The sequence below is a fragment of the Lissotriton vulgaris genome, chromosome 7 (genome assembly GCF_964263255.1).
Source record: "Lissotriton vulgaris chromosome 7, aLisVul1.2, whole genome shotgun sequence".
NCBI lineage: Eukaryota > Metazoa > Chordata > Amphibia > Caudata > Salamandridae > Lissotriton > Lissotriton vulgaris.
Genome location: NC_141695.1, coordinates 176,786,370 through 176,811,915, shown reverse-complemented (window position 1 = coordinate 176,811,915; position 25,546 = coordinate 176,786,370). Strand labels below are relative to the sequence as shown.

Genomic DNA, 25,546 nt, shown 5'->3' with positions numbered 1-25,546 from the left:
TCCTTTGGCTCAAAATTTCAATGCGATGAGCACCCCAAGAGGAATTCAAAATAATCCCAGGATGGTTCCGCTCTCCTCTTGTTTTTGGCGCTGCTGGCAAGTGCGTCGCTTCACGCGGTAGAACCAAACCGCAATGTATTCAAACTGTGTTTGTCCCCAGGGCCTCCCGGGTCCAAACCAAAAGAAGCCGCAACTGCAGTCAATGCGTTTTTTCAGAAACCAGTAGATTTATTGTTCAAACCTCTGCAGCATATTTCACAGCGAAAAACCAACGCGTTTCGTGAGCTCCCCACTCACTTGATCACGGTTGTTACAAACACTGTTTGCTGAGAATAATTTAAAAAGGGAGTCCCTCCCTCCATCGGTCACATGATTCCAACCATATGGTTTTTTTGACACTATGGCCTTCTGGGACTCGTAGTTTTTACATTACAAAATGTCATTTCATATTATTATCACAGAAAAACAAGTTGTACACCCATTCCCTGCTGATTGACAGTTTTTAAATCATATATTTCTTTCGTGATATTTACATTAAGGATTTCTTGTGTGCCAGAAAACCACAATCATTATTCTTTCTTTCTAAATCCCAGGTAATTGAGATTAGAATCGACTTTTCAGTAAGAATAAAGCAGTGTTTGTAACAACCGTGATCAAGTGAGTGGGGAGCTCACGAAACGCGTTGGTTTTTCGCTGTGAAATATGCTGCAGAGGTTTGAACAATAAATCTACTGGTTTCTGAAAAAACGCATTGACTGCAGTTGCGGCTTCTTTTGGTTTGGACCCGGGAGGCCCTGGGGACAAACACAGTTTGAATATATATATATATATATATATATATATATATATATATATATATATATATATATATATATATATATATATATATATATATATATATATATATATATATATATATATATATATATATATATATATATATTAAAAAAAACATAGGTTTCGGGAATGTTATAATTAGTTGTACATTTCACTCACACAAAACCAGAGAAATTCAAACGTTACATAATACATCACTCATGACATGGTCAGTCACATCACTGATGACATCAGTGATGACATCTCAAATGACATCACTGATGACAGCACTGATGACATCATCCAGTGAATGTGTGTTTCTCTAAAGTTTAAATATATTTTGTATATTAATGCCAAGGTGTATTGAAGAATGAGTTGGTGTATACATGTCTGGGTGGAGGATTGAATAGGTGTGTGACTGACTGTACACGTGAGTGATTAATTGTGTCTTACTGAATGCATGGGTTAGTAACTAAAGGTTGTGAATGTATGTATCAGTCTCTCTGTTGTTGTGTAAGCTGCTGCATGGGTTGATGAGTAGGTACATGGCTGTATATATGGGTTACCTATTGGTTGCATGAGTAACTGTATGTGTGATTCAGTGTTTGTGTGTGTGGGTGGGTGGGGGGTGGGTGACTTTCTGCCTACATGTGTGAGTGCATAATTTACTGGGTGTATGGGTTTAATGGTACATGTGTAAATAGCGGTATAGGTGAGTGAGTATGTGTATCAGTGTGTTGGTGGGTGAATGTATGTCTCAGTTGTATATGTGTGAGTAACTACATATGTGAAAGGCAGTATGTTGTGAGTGTTGGAGTATATAAATGACTATATGTGAGAGTGAGTAATTGTGAGAGTGGCTGTATAAATGAGTGTCTGCTTGTGTCAGTGATTGTATAAGAGAGTAAGTATATGATAGTATCTGTAGGAATAGGATAGATAGTGAATGTATAACTGTATAGGTTAGTAGATGGCATTGTTATTGGTTCTTTACATGACTAGGTAGGTGTGTCAATAACTCTATGGATGAGTGACTGTGTATGAGTGTTTGTATAGGTATACGAGTGCATATAATCGTGCTGTATGGATGAATGACTGCATGTATGAGAAACTGTATGCGTGAATGAATGAATTTGTGTGTATAGCTAGGAATTACTCAGTGGGTATATAATAACTGCTATTGGTTTGTCTATGGTTTCAAAAATGGTAGTCTGTATTTTAGAGTGGGTGTATCAATGGTTATATTAGGGTGGGAAGAGGTGTATCAGATCATCAGTAGGATGATGTCATCAGTGATGTCATCAGTGATGTCATGTGAGATGTCATGAGTGATGTCATCAGTGATGTCACTGACCATGTCATGAGTGATGTAATATGTGACGTCATCAGCAGTGCATTGTGGGGGCGCGAGGTATAGTAAGCTCTACTAACTATAACGTTCGAATTTCTCAGGTTTTGTACGAGTGAAATGTCCAACTAACTATAACGTCCCTAAAACCGCTGTTTTTTTTTGTGAATTTCTATGGTTTTTTAAATGCTAATTTCTAACTATAACGTCCCGGAAACCTACAGTTTTTTCCGTGAATTTAAATGTTTTTTTAATGCTAATTTCTAATTGTAATGTTCATTAAACCTATATTTTTTTCAGTGATTTTAAATTATCATTTCATTCTCAACCTGGTGACAACAGCCAATATCGCCAGCTTTCCAGCAATAGCTTCCACACAAAAAATCCCCACAAATGAGAGCAAAAACTAATGCTAATAATATTCAGAGTAGGCGTTCACGTGCAAAAATAACACCAAATACCACTTCCTGATATTTTCAATGATCAGCCAATTCTGGGGTGCCATCCAAAAACAGGTGATAAGCCGCGTTAGCAGTAGGAATCAAACATTTACCTTTTATTGGTGTAAAGCAGGATGACTACCTACAGTGTGGAAGGGAGCCCAGCCCAGAATCTCATCTGAAGACCGACACATATCATAAAGCTACTGATTGTGCACCTCCGACACCCAAGAAGGCCACACACCCACTGCCACCAACCTCAGGACCCCCCCCCAGACCACCCCCCTCCCTACTACCACCGAGACAGCACAGAACAGGACAGCGAACCTTTCAAAAACTGCATGGTCTCTCAGCCACACAATAGCTGAATGTTGGGAGATATGGTAACCAAGTATGTGTGAAGGACACAAGTCATCCATCAATAATAATGCACACAATACCAAGTGTAGCGGTGATGTGCTGGGGAGATCTTAGTAAGCAAAGCACAACCTCTCCATTTGTACATATACTGCTGGTACTTGTAGTGTTGTGCACAGTGGATGCAACAATGTTACCTCAGGTAGTGGGGAAGATCTTGTTCATTTAGCTGGGTCGTCCCCCACTGGAAGCGGAGTGAGCTGGTCCAAAGTACGGCACTCCAGCGTAGGAGTATGAATAAATAGGCTGGGGCTCTGGGTGTGGTTCACTTGTGGGAAGGCCAAAGCATCTGCCAGAGCGGCGGCCCTCACCCTGCCACGTGGCTGCCACCATGACCGCGGACCTCCTCGACAAAGACCCCCTGCGAACCCAGCAGCACAGCACTGCAGGCTTATGTCTGTACAGACTACTGCCTTCAATCTACACTACGGATAGCAGGGCTCACAATTCCGATGGAGTGGCGATTGCAGATGACGCAGTCCAGAGGAAAGACACATTGCTCCCAGTGTGGCCGCCCGGACCACGCATCATCTCAGGCTGCGCACATGCTAAGCGCCAAAGGTACTACTAACTTAGTGCACCACAAGTCAATGCCACGTGGCCTTATTAAGGCAGAATTCTTTAGACAAAAGACAATGCTACCAGTGTGGCCAACCCAAACCACGCATCATCGCAGGGTGCACACACGCTGAGTGGGTCAGGTGCCACAAACTCACTGCACCACAAATCATCGCCACATAGCCTTATCAAGGCAGAATTCATAGGCAAAAGACGTTGCTCCCAGTGCGGCCAGCCCGGACCACACATTATTGCAGGCTGCGCAGACGCGGAGTGCTCCAGGTGCCACTAACTCAGTGCACCACAAGTCATCGTTACGTAGCCTTATTAAGGCAGAATTCAGTAGACAAAAGACATTGCTATCAGTGCGGCCGGCCCGAACCATGCATCAATGCAGGCTCCGCAAATGCTGGTTGCTTCAGGTGCCACTAACTGTGCAGCTCAACTCAATGCCACATGGCTTTGGGCCCTTGCTGACAGCTGCCTCCGGCCTACACTGTGGTCAGCAGGGCTCACAATTCAAATTCAGTCTTCATTCATTAATTGCTGAGTGCAGTAGGCAACTAAGTATAATGTCCCTCAAACCTTCACAATATCCTTTTAATATCCTTGCTTCAAGAACTTGTTTAATATCAGTTATAGCTTTACTACAACGACCAAATTCATCTTGCAAGTCCAAACAAACACAGAATGGCAGTCAACACTGCGGACAGCAGAGCTCACAATTTGAACTATAACGTCCCTGAAACCTACATATTTTGACAATGTATTCCATAAATATTTCATGTTTTCTTCCATACGCCTACACTGGGGTCAACCGAGATTACAATTTTAATTCAGTCTTGTTTTATTAATGGCAGAGAGAATTGTGCGTTTTGTCCTCGGATTTTGTTAAGAAGATGTGACAAAAAGCATTCCCCGATGTCTGTGCTGACTACTACCTTCGATCTACACTAAGGATAGCAGGGCTTACAATTCAGATCGAGTCGCAATTGCGGATAAAGCAGTCCAACAGGCAAAAGACATTGCTCCCAGTGCGGCCCGCCCGGACCACGCATCATCACTGGCTCCTCACATGCTGAATGCTTCTGATGCCCCTACCTCAGTACAACACAACTCATGGACCATTTATGATACAATGTTTTGTGTATAATTTCACATCTGCTGCCCCTACCTCAGTGTACCACAAGTCATGGACCCTTTACGATAGAATCTTTTGTGTATTATTTCACATGTGCTGCCCTACCTTAGTACAACACAAATCATTTTCCCTTTATGATTGAAGCTCTGTGTCTGATCCAGTGATTACTGTTGTACTTGTTACCAGCATCAACCATTCCCGGAGGGATGACTTACACTCACCCCACATGCATCCAGCACAGACGTCCCTGGACATATGACCCTGGTAATAAAAAGTAGTTGAGCGCACGTGCTTGTCAATCAATCAATCAATCAATCAATCACTGACATTTATAGAGCGCACTACATACCCGTAGGGTCTCAAGGCGCTGGGGGTGGGGGGGTGCCGCTACTGCTCGAACAGCCAGGTCTTCAGCTTCTTCCTGAAGGAGAGGTGGTCTTGGGTCAGGCGCAGGTCGGTCGGGAGGGAGTTCCAGGTCTTGGCGGCCAGGTAGGAGAAGGACCTTCCTCCTGTAGTTGCTCTTCGGATGCGGGGGACGGCGGCGAGGGCGTGGTTGGCTGATCGGAGGTGGCATTTGGGAGCGTAGAAGTTGATTCGGCTGTTGAGGTAGCTTGGGCCTTGGTCGTGTAGGGCTTTGTGTGCGTGGGTGAGGAGGCGGAAGGTGATTCTTTTGTTGACGGGGAGCCAGTGAAGGTCTCTCAGATGTCCGGAGATGTGGCTGGTTTGTGGGATGTCGAGGATGAGTCTGGCTGAGGCGTTCTGGATCCGCTGGAGTCTCTTCTGGAGCTTGGCGGTGGTACCGGCGTAGAGGGCGTTGCCCTAGTCCAGTCGGCTAGTCACGAGGGCCTGGGTGACGGTCTTCCTGGTCTCGGTGGGGATCCACCAGAAGATCTTCCGTAGCATGTGTAGGATGTTGAAGCACGCCGAGGAGACGTTGTTGACTTGCCTGGTCATGGAGAGGGAGGAGTCCAGGATGAAGCCCAGGTTGCGTGCATGGTCTGTTGGTTTGGGTGCGGTGCCCAGGGCGGGAGGCCACCAGGAGTCGTCCCAGGCGGAGGGTGAAGAGCCCAGGATGAGGACCTCCGTCTTGTCCGAGTTCAGTTTCAGGCGGCTGGTTGTCATCCACTCGGCTACCTCCTTCATCCCTTCGTGCAGGTTGGCTCTGGCGGCGGCGGGGTCGTTGGTCAGGGAGAGGATCAGCTGGGTGTCGTCGGCGTAGGAGATTATGCTGAGGTTGTGTTGGCGTGCGATGGCCGCGAGGGGGCTCATGTAGACGTTGAAGAGGGTGGGGCTCAGTGAGGATCCTTGGGGGACGCCGCTGATGACTTCGGTGACCTCTGACTTGTACGGTGGTAGGCGGACTCTCTGTGTTCTTCCGTCGAGGAAGGAGATGATCCATTCCAGCGCCTTGTCCTGGATTCCGACGTTGCTGAGGCGCTGTACCAGGGTGCGGTGGCAGACAGTGTCGAATGCCGCGGAGAGGTCTAGGAGGATGAGGGCCACTGTTTCTCCGTTGTCCATCAGGGCTCGGATGTCATCGGTGGCGGCGATGAGGGCGGTCTCGGTGCTGTGATTGGCTCGGAAGCCGGACTGTGAGGGGTCGAGGGATCCATTCGTCTCGAGGAAGGCGGCCATCTGCTTATTGACGGTCTTCTCGATGACTTTGGCTGGAAACGGGAGGAGCGAGATGGGGCGGTAATTCTTGAGTTCGGTGGGGTCCGCTGTGGGTTTCTTGAGTAGAGCGCTGAGTTCGGCGTGCTTCCAGCTCTCAGGGAAGGTGGCGGTGTCGAAGGATGTGTTGATGATGTCTCGCAGGTGGGGTGTGATGACAGCGTCAGCCTTGTTGAAGACGTGGTGAGGGCAGGGGTCGGTCGGTGATCCGGAGTGGATGGAGTTCATTGTGCGGATGGTGTCTTCGGTGCTGATCGGGGTCCAGGCGTGGAGGGTGGTGGTGGGGGGTGGTTGTTCGGTCTTGGTGTGCGTTGGTTGGTTGTTGAAGCTGTTGTGTATGTCCGCGATCTTGTTGTGGAAGTATGAAGCGAGGGAGTTGCAGAGGTCTTGCGATGGGGTGATGTCGTTGTTTCCTGCGCTGGGGTTGGATAGCTCTTTCACGATGTTGAAGAGTTCCTTGCAGTTGTGTGCGTTGTTGTCCAGCCGGTCCTTGAATGCAGTTTTCTTGGCGGCGCGGATCAGCTGGTGGTGCTTCCGGGTGGCCAGCTTGAAGGTGGTCCTGTTGTCCGGTGTGGGTTCCCTTCTCCAGACTTTCTCGAGGGCTCGGCAGTTCTTCTTGGAGCTCTTGAGTTCGTCGGTGAACCACGGGGCTTTCTTGCTGCCGGGTCTGCTGGGCGGGGTCCTCAGCGGGGCGAGCTCGTCCGCGCAGATGCTGATCCACTTCGTGAGGTTGTCGGCGGCCTGGCTGGGGTTCGCTGAGCTGGCAGGAGGGTGCTGGCTCAGGGAGGTGGCGAGCTGGTCTGCTGTGATCTTGTTCCAGCTTCTGCGGGCGGCCTGTTGCTGGTGGTGGTGGGTCGTCGTTCTCTTGAATGCCCAGTTCCACTATCTATCTGTGTCCGTGTGTTCATTATGACTAGCTGGCAGATCATTCCTGAGGCGGAAGCCGGGAATGCAACATCGCGTTCATATTTAAACTGTGATTTTTAAACTTTGATTCTTTGGTTTTAACATTGTTCCCTGCTTATTTGCACATACCCTCACTCTTGCTTCCCACCGCAGCCGATTAGGTGCTGTCGGGTGGGGATCTCTCTAGCCACCATCTTAGATGTGGATTGGGTCGGCAGACTAGTTGCTCGCCCCTCCCGCCCTCACTGACTTAAAAGTCACGCTGCTACCAACGCGCGCAGACTAGCTGGCAGATCATTCCTGAGGCGGAAGCTGGGAATGCAACATCGCGTTCATATTTGAACTGTGATTTTTAAACTGTGATTCTTTGGTTTTAACATTGTTCCCTGCTTATTTGCACATACCTTCACTCTCGCTTCCCACCGCAGCCGATTAGGTGCTGTCGGGTGGGGATCTCTCTAGCCGCCATCTTAGATGAGGATTGGGCCGGCGGACTAGTTGCTTGCCCCTCCCGCCCTCACTGACTTAAATGTCCACACTCTACCGGACACGCATCTTCATCAAAAGTGTTTTCTCCCAACACATGACAAAGGTCATCTCCTGGACCCCGTCTTCAGCAACTTAGACAATCTTAGTTCTAGGAATCCTATCCCCCTCCCTTGGTCGGACCACTTCCTAATCCCGTTATTCTGGGTTACGAGGTCTGCCCCATGTGCTCAGAATATTACAGTAGCCTGGGGCAGGAAATGGTCCAAACTCCCTTTGGCGGAATGGAAGTTGGCCCTAGAGGCCTCACAACCCCCAAAGGGAACTAACACTGATGAGGCAAATAACAACTTTATTAACTGGATCCAGGATACTCTTGATAGAATTCTTCCTAACACCGTTATTCAAAAACAAATTAGGAAAAATGCAGCCCCTTGGTTCTGTTCCAAACTCAGGGTCTTAAAACAATCTTGCCGGAAAATAGAGAGGGTCTGGAGACAGGACTCCACACAGCATAGGAAGGAAGCCTATAGGAAGTCCATTAGGTTGTATAAAACTGAAATCAAAACTGCACAAGTCCATTTCTATGGAATTAAAATCAGCACGGCCGCTAACTCCCCCAAGGAGATTTTTCGGATAGCGAAATCCCTGAGCACCCCGCCTCAAATACATCGAGGGAAGGGGCTCTGACCCGCTGCAACAAACTAGTGGTGTTCTTTCAACAAAAGATCTAGGCCATCTATACAAGTTTCTCCCTTAATCAGCCTGAGCCAGAGGAAACCGAGGCAACGGGTTCAGTCCCGGTCCCCATGCTGGAACAATTTTGCCTCCTGGACACAGATACATTAGATCACTTCATTGGGAAGGTGTCTTCAAGCTCCCCATTGGACCCTGCTCCACCTCAATACCTCATGGCGGCTGTCGACTCCGTCCGTTCAAAAATCATTGAGGTTTTGAACTCCTCTATTACAAGTAGTTCAGTCCCCTCCCAGTGGAAGTGCGTGATGGTCAAGGCCCTATTGAAAAAGCCTAGTCTGGATCAATTAAACCTCTCCAACTATCGCCCAATCTCGCTCCTGCCCTGGTTGAGTAAACTGTTGGAGAAACATATTAATAATATCCTGGTCAACCATCTAGAATCCAACAACCTGCTGGATGTCACGCAGACCGGCTTCTGTCTTAACCACGGGACGGAGACCGCTCTGCTGATGGTAACAGAGGAGGCAAGGAAGTTGGTGGATGAGGGGGGAATGGCCGCCATCATTCTTTTAGACCTCAGCGCAGCGTTTGATACGGTCAACCATACCATCTTGGCCGACCGACTCAAGAGTGTCGGGGTAACAGGCGCTGCTCTGACATGGTTCTCATCCTTCCTCCGTGACAGCCACTTCCAGGTATTCGAGGGGGACGTGGCCTCCTCCAATCTACCTCTGGGATGTGGGGTTCCACAGGGCTCGGCCTTAAGTCCAGCGCTCTTCAATATTTACATGAGGCCGATAGAAGGGATTATCCATCCATTTGGCATTAAGATCGTCAGCTATGCAGACGATACCCAGTTAGTGGTATCACTTCACCACGACAAGAGTTCACCTAGCACCCTGTCTCCTTGCCTTGAAGCAGTGGCCAGATGGATGGAGCGTTCCTACCTCCGCCTTAAGGGGGACAAAACTGAGATCATGTTGTTGGGGAATCTATCACCCACTATCCTTGTCCCCATGTGGCCGGCATGTCTAGGCCCCGTACCATCTCCAAAGCCACAAATAAAGAGCTTAGGCATTTGGCTTGACAACTCCCTTTACTTTGGACACCAGGCCACCATGCTCTCATCAACCTGCTATGGATTGATGAGGATGCTCTGTAAAATTATTCCCCTCCTTCCATTTGAGGCCAGAAGGATAATGGTCCAAGCCCTTATACTGTCCCGGTTGGACTATGGAAACATTCTGTACCTGGGAGCCCCTCAAGCCACAATAAATAAATTACAGGTAGTTCAGAACTGTGCATCACGGATGCTTCTGCAGGTTCCATGGCGGCAATCAGCAAGGCCAGCATTGCAACAGTTACACTGGCTACCTATTGCTGCCAGGACACAATTTAAGGCTATGTGCTTGGCACATAAAGCCATGTGGAAGACCGGCCCATCCATCTTACACCCTCTATTAACTCCCTATTTGCCACCTAGGACTCTACATTCTAGCTCTCTATATCTGGCTACCACCAAGAAAAATAGGAAGGTAAGATGGGGAGGACGCTCTTTCTCTTTCACTGCTCCTAAATTGTGGAACTCCCTTCCCCAAACTATGCAGGGAAACAACAACTTGCTGACCTTTCCCAAGCTTTTAAAAACACACCTGTTTAGAATGCTCCCTTAGCGGTGTAGACTGATGTTATTCTGCCTCCTTTTCTTAAGCGCTACGAGGCCTCCGGGTAGTTAGGCGCTATAGAAATACTCTTCATATCATATCATGTCTACAAGATGCTGCCCCTGGGCCCTACCGCATTACATTGTGCTGTAGACAGCGTATGCAACCATGTTACCTCTGGCAGTTGGTTATGTAACTTTCTCTCGCTCATTGTACAAGTACATACGTGGAGACTGGATCATTAGAGTGCTGCAAGGAGAGTGTAGAGAGAATTTTTAAGTGCTTGGGGATCGGGGTAGACCCTCTGTCCCGCGCTCGCAGCTGCCCCCCCTTTACTATCAGCAGATGTGAACTCTGATGCAATACTACTGAATCACTGGATTAGCAGCACAGTAGACTCTATTGCTCCGCCCAAAATAGCCACTTCACGAAGAGAATCCACGTCTGCCCCCTGGTTCTCTGCAGAACTGATAGCTGAAAAAAGCAAATACAAAAGACTAGAACGTCAGTGGCGGGCTAGCTACTCCGAACCTGCAAAAAACTGCTATGAAAAAGCCCTGCACAGCCTTCATCACTCCATAAAAAAAGCAAAAAAACTGTTCTTTGTATCCTCTATTCAACAAGCGGAACAACCGAGCAAAGAAATTTTTAAAATAGTTCAGTCCTTCTTCAAACCCAAGGCCATTGAAACAGAAATTATTCCCTCTAGCAAACTCTGTGAGGATATCTCAGATTTTTTCGACAAAAAAATCCTGAAGGTCTATGACTCCTTCACCCCCTCCGAGCCAACAATTATGGCAGACCACGATATCATTGTGATGCCTACCCCTCCCTTAACTCGGTTCCTCCCAATCACCCACGAGGATGCATTGAAAGAACTACACAAATGCAAATCAGGTGCTCCTGATGACCCCTGCCCCCCCAAACTGTGGAAAATGATGTCGGATGCCACGGTAGGGCCACTCCTTCACATCTGGAACATGTCCATCGAGACTGGCACGTTCCCCGACCGCTGGAAACATGCCACTCTTCTCCCATTGAAAAAAAAACCCAATGGCGCCCCCGATGATCTGAGCAATCTCCGCCCCATCTCCCTACTAGCAGCCCCGGGAAAAATGCTGGAAAAACTTATCCAACGCCAACTCAATGGTTTCATCAAAAAAAGTGGCATACTACACGAAACACAGTCTGGTTTCAGGGCCGGCTTCAGCACTGAAACTGCCCTCATTGAGGTGGCTGAGTCAATCAGGTGGTCGCTGGATTCAGGAGCATCGGCCATGCTGGTGCTCCTGGATCTATCTGCCGCCTTCGATACTGTGGATCACGGTAGATTGCTGCTCAGATTGAAGGATATTGGCTTAGAGGACAAGGCACTGAGCTGGTTGCACTCCTACCTTACGAACCGCTCTCAGAAAGTAGCTCTGGGCGCTTTTTCCTCTGAACCCAAACGGCTGTGGTGTGGTGTCCCGCAAGGGTCCGCCCTCAGCCCGCTACTTTTCAATGTTTATCTGGCCCCACTTTTTACCTTAATCGCCAAATGGGGGGTCAAGGCGATTTCGTATGCGGATGATACGCAACTAGTCTTCCCATACATTGAGGTGTCAGAAGCAGCGTTCAGCAAAATAAAAGGCTGTCTTAGTGACGTAGCCAGATGGATGAACACTAACAAGCTAAAATTGAATGCTAGCAAACCCGAGGTACTATTCTTTGGGAAAAGTACTCCACCCTCCCCTGACCTCTGGTGGCCCACCGAAATGGGTCCTGCTCCCACCCCTGGCACCAAGGCAAAAAATCTGGGTGTATGGTGGGACGAGACGCTTTCCTTCTCGTCTCACATACAACAAGTCACCTCTAGCTGCCACTATAAACTCCGCAACCTCTGAAAATTTCTCTCTCTTCTACCAACTGACTGTCGTAAATCAGTGGTCCATGCGACAGTCACATCCAGACTGGATTATTCGAACGGCCTCTATCTTGGCCTCCCTCAGAAGCCATTTGTGACTCAACTCTTCACGCATTCCCTCCCTATCTCGTAGACACTAGTTTAGCTCAAACACCACATTGACCTGGTCTTCTCTTTTGTGTTTCATTAATGCCATTAAGGGAGTGAGTAGACAGGTCGGTAAATATTTCCCTTTGACCCTCCCACACAAAATTGTTTATGGTTTACACCCACACCTTACCCATCAAGCACAGGCGTCTCAGGACATGTGACCCTGCCAATGAAAATGACCAGACACACATGCTCCACGCCATTTCCATTTCAAACTTGGTGCACCGGATGCACTGCAGCCGGCAGAGGCACACCGCCACGAGACAGTGAATTTTGGTCCACTGAGGTAGGGACATATTAAGTGCTGAGCGGGTGTGCAACCTGCGGTGATAGCCCGTCCCGGTGGTCTGGACAGCTCATGTTTTTTGTGCCCTGCTGGACCACAGTGTAGGCCTGAGCCATCGAATAACAGGGGCCTACCTGCGTGGCCTCACTGGTCACTAAGTTAGTGGCACCGCAAGGGCTGAGCAGGTGTGCAAAATGCGATGATGGTGGGTGCACTGGTATGTCTAATCTAGATGCACCACCAAATGTAAGACCTGTTGTCCTGAGGAGCAGGGCTGCATTATGCGAAGAGGTGAGCAGTGAGGCCTGGGTGCGCAGCGGCGGGCAGACACCTCTGGGCAGTGGAAGTGGATGGGGTACAATAGCCTGGATACACAAAGGCGAGACAGAGATTTAGGCGTGCGCAGGTGTATGTACTCTGCCATAACTAATTCCATACTATGTTTCAGATGACTAAAGATGAGGGCTGCACTATATCCCGGCACATGGTTGGAGATACACCGGTGGCAGAAAGGTGAGCTGTAAGCATGGGCGAATTTTGCGAATCTCGAGTTCGCGAATTTTGCGGCTTTAGCTGGCACCTGCTTCCTTAGTGCTTCCTGATTAGTGATCTTTTGCACTTGCTAAGTGCTTTCATTGTTGCAAAATTAGTTACAACACCTGCCCTGCCCCAACTGACAATAATGAATTAGGGGCTGATTAATGTGTCACTGGATTTGAACTTCCAGCCTGGCTCCTGCTTGTCTCCCTTAGCTGTAATTCAGGACCTTTGTGGCATATGTGTAACTATTCTGAGGGTCAGAGCAGGGTCACATAATAGTTGAAAGTAGGCAACTGAACTCTGGAGGGGCCCCTCAGGAAGCACTACAGGAAATGGCTACTAATGATGAGCTTGAACTTTTGAACCTGGTAAGTAGTTTCAGTTTTGCTAAGATCGTATTTATGCAATTTAGCGCTTATTCGCGGGGCGCGAAGTTGAACTGGGAAGCCGCGAACTCAAGCGAACAGTGCGAGCAAGCCATAAAATCCGCTGCTCGCGGATTTGCGGATTTTGTGGGAAATTCGCGAATCTCGCGGATTGCGAATTTACCAAAAATCCGCAAAATCTGCGAGCGGAACGGATTTTCCGCCCATACTTAGTGAGCTGTGAGGATTTTCTCCACAGTGTCAACACTCACTCTGCCTCTCGATCTCTTCCTTTCTGTCACTCACATTCTTTCTCTCTCTCTCACTCTCCATCTCTTCCTTTCTCTCTCTCACACTCTTTTTCTCTCTCGCACTCTATCTCTCTCTCTCTCTCTCTCTCTCACAGTTTCTCTCGTTCTCTCTCTCTCTTTCGTCTCTCTCACTCTTCCTCTGTTTCTCTCTTTGTCTTTCTCACACTGCTTCTCTCTTTTTCTCTCTCTTCCTCTCTCTCACTGTTTGTCTCTCTCTTCCTCTCTCTCTCACTCTTTCTCTGTGTCTTCCTCTCACTCTTTCTTTCTTTCTCTGTCTTCCTTTCTCTCACTCTTTCTCTCTCTCTCTCTCTCTCCTTTGATGGTCGCATGCCGCAAAATCTTATCTTTCTTTTTGTCTAACTGACTGTGATTCACGGATTCACGTGCCCTCCCTCCCGAACGCATGTGCAGCCTGTGATGATGGGTGGCCATTCTGACAATCAACACCCAATATGAATTGTGCGCTCTGCTGTTCAGCTTGTACGCAACAACTGAGAAGGTTGCTTCGGCACGTGGTGGACCCTCTGCGACACACGCCAGTGGTGGAAGGTGAGCAGAGAGGCTTGTTTGCGCTGCGGTGGTCAGTCATTTCTGGGCAGTGGGAGTGAATGGGGTGCAGCAGCCTGGGTACGCAGCGGCGGGCAGTCACCTCCGGGGCAGTGGGAGTGCATGGGGTGCAGCAGCCTGGGTGCACAGCGGCTGTCAGACACCTCTGGGCAGTGGGAGTGGATGGGGTGCAGCAGCCTGGGTCTACAGCGGCGGGAAGACACCTATGGACAGTGGAAGTGGAAGGGATGCGCAACCTGGATGCGCAGCAGCGGGCAGTCACCTCCAGGCAGTGGGAATGCATGGGGTGCAGCAGCCTGGGTGCGAAGCGGCTGTCTGACACCTCTGGGCAGTGGGAGTGGATGGGGTGCGGCAGCCTGGGTGTGCAGGGGCGAAACAGAAAATTATGTGTGTGCAGTTGTAGTATGTACTCTGCCATAACTAATTCTCTACTATGTTTCAGATGACTAAACTTGAGAGCTGCATTATGTCCGGGCACGTGCTTGGAGACACATCAGTGGCAGAAAGGTGAGCTGCGAAGATCTTCTCCAGTGTCAACACTCACTCTCCCTCTCCATTTCTTCCTTTCTGTCATTCACACTCTTCCTCTCTCTTATTCTCTATCTTTTCCTTTCTTTCTCACACTTTCTCTCTTTCTCTGTCTCTTCCTTTCTCTCATTCTTTTTTTCTCTCTCTCACTCTTTCTCTCTCTCTCTTCCTCTCTCTCACACTGTTTCTCTCTTCCTTGTCTCTCACTCTTTCTCTCTTTCTCTCTCTGTCTCTCTCTCTCTCTCACTCTTTCTTTCTTTCTCTCTCTCTTCCTGTCTCTCTCTACTTTGCTGGACCCATGACGCATCATCTTATCTTTATTTTTGTCTTGCAGGCTGTGAATCACAAATTATCGAGGGATGACACGCCATGGCTGTACATAGTTTTATTTGTTGTTGTTTTGTTTAAATAAAATGTTTTCTATGTAAATCCATGCATGACTAAGATTCTTATTTGCCCAACCTGACAAGCATCTTCTTAATAATAATTGTACGACATTAGCCAATTTTTTACGTTTCAGATTCCCTAATGTTACTGTCACATTTGTTTGTGGGGATGTGGGGGTGATGGGGGATGGCGGACAAGGAGCTGCTGTTGGGAGTATCAGAGCAGTATTGGGTGTCCGACCTGCATGATCGTTGTCTCCATTGCATCTGTTCTCAGAGACTTGCGAGCCAGCGGGCTGGCTCGTTGATGAAGAGCTGCAAGCCGACTGGTTGGCTTGTAGAGGGACAGCCACGGCCCGTCAGTTTACTGAGCGAGAGCTGTGGGCCAGCTCGCAGAGGAAAACCTGCGGGCTGACTGGTATAGGGAAAGGTGCAGGCCATCAGCTTCCAAAGGGATAGCTGCGGAACAGTGATGTGGGGAGAGGGAGCATTAAGGAGGGATATCACACAGAGATACCTGCAGTATATTTCCAGCCTTGACTTCACAGATTCAACTGCAAGCCAGAGAAGTCCCACCCGAAGAGCTGTGAGCCGACCGGTGGTTCGCAGAGGGAAATTTGCCGGCCCAAGAAGGTTGTTGGGGGTATGCTGGTGTTGTAGGAAGAGGGTGCGTTACCTGCTGAAGTGGGGAGAGGCAGCGTGAAAGGGGTATCTCGCACAGACAGAGCTCCGGTATGTTTTCAGAGTTGCCTCGGACAGATGCGAGCTGATGGACTGAATTACAAAATGCCTTTTCAATGTTCATATAGTGTGACTTATCAACAGTTCGCACCCAGGCTCGCAGTGGGACAACTGTGGGGCTCAACTCGCAGAGGGAGAACTACGAGCTGTCCGCTCCCAAAGGAACAGCAGCCTACTAGCTCGCAGAGGTAGAGGCACAGCAGAGTACTAGCTCTCAAAGGTAGAGAGCTGCGAGCCGACGGACTGGCTTCTGAAGGCATAGCTGCGAAGTGGTGATGTGGGGAGAGGGAGCATAAAACGGGAATCTCGTACAGACAGAGTTCCGGTATATTTTCATTATTGCCTTGCAGAGGTAGAACTATGGAGAGATAGGAGCTGATGGACTGAATCACAAAATGGCTTCCAACACTCCCTAGTCTCAACAGTTCACAGTCAATGAGCCGCAAGATTGTGCTCGTAACGCCTCAACCAATCAGATGTCAGAATTCTCAAATATTGATATCTGTACAATATGATATTTCTCAAAAACTACTGAATGGATTTACCCTACTTAAACAAAACCAGAACCTTTCTCCCTGCCTATTGTGGTGCATCCGATCTCAAAGGGGCACAGCATCGTACTGGCTCGCAAAGGTAGAGAGCTCTGAGACAATGGACTGCCTTCTGAAGGCATAGATGTGAGCTGGTGATGACGGCAGAGGGAGCGTGAAAGGGGTATTTCGCACAGACAGAGCTCCAGTATATTAAATTGCCCCTGGGACCTTTGTTTTATATTTTCACTCGATGCGAGGCACAAGATAGCTGCTAACACTTCCTGGTTTGAAGTGTTAGCAGCCAATCAGAGGCAAGCTCTTGCTCGGGAGTTAGGTTCCACCCAGATATATATATTTTTTCCTTTAATGTATCTAAAACTACTGAACGGATTTACACCATTTCAACAAAAGCATACTTTCTGGACCAAGACCTTTCTCCCTGCCAAATTTGGCATAATTCCGTTCAGCAGTATGACATGTAGCCTTGTCTAAAGTTTCCTATGGAAAATGCATTGAGTAAGCACATTTTTTGGACCCCCCTTTTTCTCAGCCCCCCTTGACCAATCACCCCCAAACTTTCAAGAAAAGAGAAACTTTTGGGAAAATTTCGTAAAGATTCTTCAAACTACGCCAAAGTTATAAGCACATGGAGGGCTTTAGGAGGGGGGCCACGCAACTCCCCTCCCAACATGAGTGAATCCCCAGGGCTGCAGAGGCCCCAGTGGGTCCCCGCTATTATTTTTTAAGAAATTTCCCTGGTACCTAGCCCACCCACGGGCCTCATTAAAATAAAACACAGGAACCCGCGACCCCAGCGTGAATTCCACCGATTCTTTTTTTAATGCTTTTTTTGGCACTGGGGTTCCTTCTGGGACCCCCTGAGCAGGCCTGGGGGGTCATGGTTTTTTCTACCCTGCCCCCTTCTCTTGTTTTATACCTTTGTTTCTCTGTTTTCTGGTGACTCGCTTCTACTGAGTCACAAGATGGCTGCCAATTCTTCCTGGTTTTGAGTGTTGGCAGCCAATCACAGTGAAGCTCGTGCTCTAGAGTAATGCTCCACCCAGATATCAAAACTTTTATTTTTCTTATTTCTCTGCAGCTACTGAACGGATTTGCAGCATATAAAAAAAAGGTAATCTTCTAATCAAAGCACCAACTTTTTGCCAAATTTGGGGTAATTCCGTTCTGTAGTTCGAGCTATAGCTCGTCGCTAAATTTCCTATGTAAATTAACATGGGGAAAACAAGCTTTGGGACACCCCTTTTTTCTCAGCCCCTGTTTTAGGAATCACCCCCAAACTTTCAGGATAGGAGCTGACCTGGATAGGCTTCTTTATGGAGAATTTCCCAAAGATTTGTCAAACGATGCCAAAGTTATTACCAAATCAAAAAATGTTTTTCCTTTGGAAACTAGCTTCGAACTATAACTGTTAGGAGACAATCTACCAGATCATTAATATCAATTGAGATCATACAAATACATGTAGGCCGAGGGAGAATAAGTGATTTCCCCTGACTCACACCATGTTGAGTTAAGGTCTGAGGCCAGGATTCAAACCTGGGATCCCAGGTTCCAAAGTTGGCGGCTCTAGCTGCCAAGCCACGCCTCCTCCCTGGGAGTAATATAAAAGTGTTTGGTTAAAGCAGTTTCTGCTAGATTACTGATAAAGCTAGTGGGTACAGTGGCATCTAGTACCAACTAGCCTCTACACCTACTAACTTTATTAGTAAATCAAGGCATTATTTCGATGTCGGGCAGACTCTCATCTGTCCGACACTGCAATTACAATACGAACATACATGTTGCTGTCTCATACTCCCATTTCTCTATGGGAGCTTGTGCTGTGGCTGTAAACTGGCCATAGCACAAGCTCCCATAGAGAAATGGGAGCCTGTGTAAATCCCAGTACTGTGTTGAAGACACATCACAATGCCACCACCACGGTTCAGGAGTTTAAAGGGGGGCACCATGGGTGCCTCAAAGCCCTGAACTGGAGGGCCAGGGGGAAAAGGGGCCCTGCTAGAGACCCCAAAGGCACTTTCCGAGAGCAAATCCATTTCAGAAAGGTCAACATGGATTTCCTCTCGGAAAAGTGCCATCATAATCCTTAAGGCGGAAACGCCTTCCTCACGGGATTATGCAGCCCTTCCAGCTGGCTGATGGGCTCCTCGTGCCCGTCGGAAATCAGCCCGATTGACAGGCCATTTGGAATGTCAAACCACTGTGATTGTAATATGGCTGTCGTAAGTCAAACCAGGAATGTCGGTCGGACACCCTTTGACAGCCCATGAAACTTATAATACGACGGACCGGATATCCATTACTTTTGTGATGGAGTATCCCATCTGCCGAATTAATAATCAAGCCCATAGACAATTTTGTTTTGTTTAATATGAATAAACTGCTTTGCAGTTGAAACACGCTTGATAAAATCTGGAAACCACACACAGGAGTTTATTGGATTTTATGGGACCTACTCTCGCGGGGTCCTTGCGACGACTCAACCTTCGATTTGGTGGTGGCTCTGACTCTGCACGAGGGAGAGTACGGAGGAATATATATATATATATATATATATATATATATATATATATATATATATATATATATATATATATATATATATATATATATATATATATATATATATATATATATATATATAGATATTATTTACCTACTGGCGGTTGCCAGTGGGTAGTTATAGTTAGGACCCAGTTTCCATAGGGAACGTGTTTGTCGATTTGCCAATATCTTTGGCGCCGTTTGTCGAATCTTCGAGAAATTTTCCAAAAAACAGGGCCAGACCGCTCAGTTTGTGTCTTGAAGTTTCAAAGTGATAGGGGCGAGAAAAAAGGGGGGTACCAAAACGTGTTTTCTCCATGTTATTTTCTATAGGAAATTTATTACAGGCTACAGCCAAACCTCCTAAACGGAATTACACCAAATTTGGCAAAAAGGTAGAACTTGGTTTAGACTGCACCCTTTTTGTTAAATTGTGTAAATCCGTTCAGTAGTCCCTGAGAAAATTAAAAAAGAAAAAAATTGATATCTGAGTACAGAGTAGAGTATGCCATCTCAGGGCCTTACCCTTACAACTATCTCATCCAGTATTTGAATTAAGACTAGGTGGGAGATAGTGTTGGAAGCTGCAGAAAGGTCTAAGAGCACCAGCATCACTGAGTGCCTGTCATCTAAGGAGAGTCTTATGTTGGGTCCACTGGACCGACCATCACTGCATCCAAATCACCTTCCAGAAAGTCACCACGCACCACTGCGCCCAACAGATCCCCCGCTGGTGCTGGAGCAAAATCACAAAGACCAGCTAAACACTGCCCTTGCCCAAAGTCCACCCGCCGAACCCACCGCCACCAGCAAACTCAGGCGTTGGATCGACGACTGCACCAACACCCTCGCCCTGATCAAAAAACTCTCCAACAGACACACCAACAAGAATGCCAGCTGGATCTCTGTGGACCTCCAGACCTCTAAACAAACCTGCCGAAGACTAGAGAAGAAATGGCACTGCAAACAAACACTGGAGAACCACACAGCCCTCAAGAATGCCATGCGCCAACACCAGCACCTCATCAGATCTGCAAAAAGGACCTCCTTCAGGGACTGCCTCGACAACAACGCACAAAACAGCAAAGAGCTCTTCAACATCGTGAAGGAACTCGCCAACCCCAGCTCCAACACCAACGACATCCCACCATCGCAAGAACTATGCAACTCCCTGGCCACCTTCTTCAATTGCAAGATCACAGACATCCATGACAACTTCAACAACCAGACCACCACGACAGCCAATGACACCACTAACCCCACGACCACCACCCACAATGACCACCTGCTCACCTGGACTAATATCAACGACAACAACACCATCAAAATCATGAACACCATCAACTCCACCTCCCTGTCACACCCGTGCCCACACCATATCTTCAACAAAGCCAGCGCCACCATCGCACCCCATCTCCACAAGCCCATCAACATCTCCTTCAAGACCACGACCTGCCCGTAGAGCTGGAAGCACGCTGAGATCAACGCCTTGCTCTAGAAACTCAAGGCAGATCGAGGGACCTTAAGAACTTCCAGTCCATATCCCTGCTCCCGTTCCCAGCAACGGTCATTGAGAAAACCATCAACAAGCAGCTAACCCGTTACCTCAAGGAAAACAACATCCTGGACCCGTCCCAGTACAGGTTCTGCAGCAACCACAGCACCAAATCTGCTCTCATCGCCGCTACCGATGACATCAGGGCTCTGCTGGACAACGGTGAAACCGCAGCCCTCATCCTCTTGGACCTCTCAGCCGCCTTCAGCACAGTCTGCCACCACACCCTACGCACACGCCTCCACAACGCAGGGATCCGAGACAAGGCTCTGGAATGGACCACCTCCTTCCTCTCCGGCAGAACCCAGAGCATCCCCCTTTCCATTCCAAAGCCTCCAGGATCATCTGCGGAGTACCCCAAGGTTCATCCCTCAGCCCGACATTGTTCAACATGCACTTGGCCCCGCTCGCCACGTCGCCAGACTGCATGACCTCAACATAATCTCCTACGCCGACAAAACACAGCTGTTCGTCTCCCTCATCAAGGACACCCTTACCGCCAAGACCATCCTCCAAGAAGGAATGAAAGCAGTCGCCGAATGGATGAAGAACAGCCGTCTAAAGCTGAACTCGGCAAGACGAAGGTCCTCATCCTCGACTCCACCCCCTCATCCTGAGATGACTCCTGGTGGCCGAAAGCCCTGGGAGCAGCACCAACGCCCGCCGACCAGGCCGCAGCCTGGGGTTGGTCCTCTAATCAACACTCTCCATGAACAAACAAGTCAACACCATCTCATCCTCCTGCTTCAACGCCCTCTGCATGCTCAACAAGATCTACAGGTGAATCCCCACCGACACAAGAAAAACAGTCACCCAGGCCCTCGTCAGCAGCAGGCTGGACTACGGAAACGCCCTCTACGCGGGAGCCCCCGCCAAACTATTGAAACAACTGCAACGCATACAGAACGCCTCGGCCCGCCTGATCCTCAATATCCCTCGACACAGCCACATCACACCCCACCTGAGAGACCTGCACTGGCCGCCCGTCAACAAGAGGATCGCCTTCAAGCTCCTCACCCACGCACACAAGGCACTCCACGACACTGGACCAGCATACCTCAACAGATGACTCACCTTCTACACCCCGAACCGCTAGCTCCGCTCCGCCGACCGTGCCCTCGCCACCATCCCCCGCATCCAAAGAGCGACCTCTGGTGGCAGATCATTTTCCTACCTCACCGCCAATACCTGGAACACCCTCCCCATCCTCCTACGGCAGACCCAAGACCTACTAACCTTCAGGAGGCTTCTCAAGACCTGCCTGTTCAAGCAGTAGCAGCGTCCCCCTACCCTCTAGCGCCTTGAGACCCTCACGGGTGAGTAGTGCGCTCTACAAATTCCTTGATTGATTGATTGATTAAGACTTCCACCAGTGCAGTTTCTTATTAAATTGGGAATTTACAAGCGTTTCCATAACTTTCCATAATGATAGGCAGTAGTGAGATTGGTCTGAAATTTGCTAATACTTTAGGGTCTTTAGTAACTTTTTTTAAATATGGGTTTAACCCTAGGTCATTTCCACTAAAGAGGAATTATTTCCGGGCTCAGGGAGAGATTAAATAACTGAGTGAGGGACGGATGGAGAGCTGGGGCCACAGTTGCCATATATAAGGAGGTACTTGGTCCTCCGCAGATCCTGACTTAATGTTATTTACCAGCATATTGACTTGGTCTGGGGTCACCTTATTATACTCCTCCAGGAGATCAGGGCAGGATGATTCAGCGGGGGTGTGCGCAGCTCTGGTTACCTCTATGCACTTTTTTTTACAAAAGTACTTTAAATTCTAGCAATGTTATCCTCAAAATAGCCAGGCAGCTCTACAGATGGGTGTTTGATATGGATTTTGGGGTAGATGCCGGAGTTTGTATATAGCACCTGCAGAAAAGATTCCCTGACACGTTTGGTCTGACTCCTAACATTCTCACCTCCTTGAGCATCACTCAGTAGATGTGAGAGTCACCAAAAAGGTCACAGTTTTCTTTTGGGGCTCACAGAATTTACCAGGTGAGCTTCCCAAAACTTCAGAAGTAACACAGCAAGGCACCCATTACGAGATGCCATGTTCTGTTACTCCCATATTATTGAGGGTCACATCAGGTAGATTTCGTTTTCTCTTAAAAGGTCACAGTTTTAGAAGCTTAGGAAATTTATCAGTTGTAACCTGAGTCATTTTTGTGTAAACAGGGGGAGGGTGAAGTGAAAGAGTGGAGGTCAATACAGTTTTTATTTGCTAATAACATTGGGGCCATTTCACATATTTTCATGGACATTGAGGTATGCTAGAATTGGGTTTAACTTGCAAACTGCTTTTGTAGCTGGCAGTTTTCTCATGTTGGTTGGTTGCCTATGACAAATTGCCATTGCACTTGATCAATTGCTACATGCAGCAATATGTGGCACAGTGGATTTGCACCGGCCCCCCGCTGCACACAGCTGAAAGTCATGTAAAGCAGAAGATGGTCTGTAACACGATGCGAGGGTATTATCATCTCTCACCATATCTACTACACTCCAACAATCACATATATTCACCCAACCACAAGTAAAACCCTTTAACTTATCCATGTAAAATCCATGTAAAAAAACACAAAAAGCACTACCTATGTGAAGTTATACTTTTATTTATTTATTTATAAAGGCTTTGCTCGTAACATATGAAGTATGTTTAGAAAGTCCCCGTTTATAATTAGTTCTGCATTCATTACCTGTAATCTTTGCTCACACACTTAACATGCAAACCATAAAAAATAGATCAAGTATAATGCTTATGACCTCGCAATGTTTACAGCCAATTAATAGGGGCACTTTATACGAACATTTAAATTTCAACACATACAGTACACTATTAAAGGAAACATACATTGTCCATAGCTGGATTATTCGTAATGCTAATGGTAAGGTGATATGCCACTAGTGAATTTCTGTCATTTGTAGAGTTATCTGTTTTATCAAGGGGGAGGTCAAGAGCACAGAATTTGGTGCCTGAGGTATGGTTTCCATGGAAGCTAATAAGGAAATTGTAGGTTGTTTGGTTTGATTTCAGAACCAGAACTGAGGGGCATATTAGCAACAACCTGGTTAAAATTATTGCCGTTTTAGCGGCAGGAAACTGCAGCTAAAACGGCGCTAATGGGCTTGCTAAGATGTGTTATAGAATTCCAATAGAAGCCCAGGTTAGATGTGCAGGACATCTAACCTGGGCTTCTATTGGAATTCTAAAATGCATATTAGCAAGCCCAATATCACCGTATTAGCAGCAGTTTCATGCTGCTAAAACGGCGATAATTTTAACGAGGTTCTTGCTAATATGCCCCTGAATTTGAATCGCTGTTTTTAAGTGAATAAGGCCCCCATGTTAAATGCATGCTAAGGCCCTGATTACAAGTTTCCATGGTACAAGAGCTCAAATACACAAACAATTTCTCTACGAAATCTCTACACATAAGAGTAGGGGTAAATATTTCCAAAGTCCATCACACATGGAAATTCTGTTTCTAACTTGAAAATCAGCCAAAAGTCGAATGCATATGGTTTCTATCAGCATAGAGTGTACACAGTGCACAGCTTAGTACAGATTACGTTTACAAACATTCCAGCATAGGTCATGCACAATTATTCCCCTTTTTGCATGAATATAAAATGTCATGCAGCTGCAGGCTTCTCTGATGAATTAGGAACCATGGATCACTCACACACGCCTGCCCGTGGACGCTCCGATTGCCAGAGGGCAAATCTTCGACAAAAACAAGATGCAGATGCTATGGGGCTTGAGCCTGAGCTGTATACATTGCTGTGCCAGATTTCAGGGTCCCATGCTGTACCAAATGAACCTGAGAAACAGCTGGACATCCTACAGCATGGTGACACATCATACGGTCAGAACATAGTGACTTGAGAGCTGATTCACAGAACTAATTTGAGACAAAATCCTAAGCTTACTACTTTTGGTATTCACAGAAGGTATTTAGTAGTAGTGCAGTTGGGATTTTGTCTTAAGTTAGGATTTTGTCTTATATTAGGATTGGGAGTAGGAGCTCTATTAAGCTCTTTGAGTGTTTACTTCTCTGTGGGAATCACGCTCAGACATAATCTTTGTTCTTTAAAAAGCAAAGGCTCTCACTCTTAACGAGCAAGAACGATATCTCAAACCAGGCCCAGTAATTCTTAAAAGATCATAATTCCAAACTCATGGTGGAAAACATATAATAATGAGATTGCAGCGTACTTACCACCTGTGAATAGGAGATATTTGTAAATCTGTAGCCCACGGACCGCAGGATTTTGAAAAATACCTAAATCATCCTGCAGAGGCTGCAGGGCAGAGAAAAAAGCAGAACCTGGGCGGATCAACATCCTTCTGCTGAACTGTGAGTAAGCTGTTCCCTTTCCCGCAGCAGCAATATCTGTACCCCTGGATTGTGAAACATCAAGAAACATTGTTTTCTGAGGAATGATCCAGGATTCTGCCTGTCCTATAACCTGGCATCTCAAGGGAGAGCCTACACCCAGATAGTCGCAAAGTGCACCTCAGAGAGATGGGGGTCCTTGATGTTTTCTCACTGCACAGTCTTACTTTCCTTTACCTTTTAAAATAATGACCTTTTAAACATGAGAATGCTATTAAAAATGGGATATCTATTTTGGTTTTTCGATGAAGCGTGAATATGCTATTTTTCAGGCCCATCCTTCCTAACACATGTCTTGTCACTTAGGTTATTCATTTGTGTGGATTACCCAAATGTATTACCCCAACTCTTCTGTTATCTGTATAACTGTGTGCATACCCCATGTGACCAATAGTGAAATGTATGTGCTCCTCCTTTTAACATTGTTAAAAAGGGGAGCAATAAAATGTTAAAATGCTATTCTCCGTACTGGCACATTTCACTTACCTATTACTCTCAATTATATGGTCTAAGGTGTACAATGGCTTGTGCAGTTACATCACCAGGGTCCGCCGCACATTTGT

The 25,546-nt window shown here is 47.3% G+C and overlaps 1 protein-coding gene across 3 annotated transcripts in view; it reads right to left on the bottom strand.

The window, feature by feature from the left end:
* The window catches only part of LOC147701130 (sialic acid-binding Ig-like lectin 8), a 264,297-nt gene extending 239,450 nt beyond the window's left edge, over nt 1-24,847 (bottom strand). For all 3 annotated transcript variants that reach the window (XM_086929900.1, XM_086929899.1, XM_086929901.1), the window contains exon 1: nt 24,807-24,847. The gene's annotated coding sequence lies outside the window, so the exon portion shown is untranslated. The remainder of the gene's footprint in view (nt 1-24,806) is intronic.
* Between the last annotated feature and the right edge of the window lie 699 nt (nt 24,848-25,546).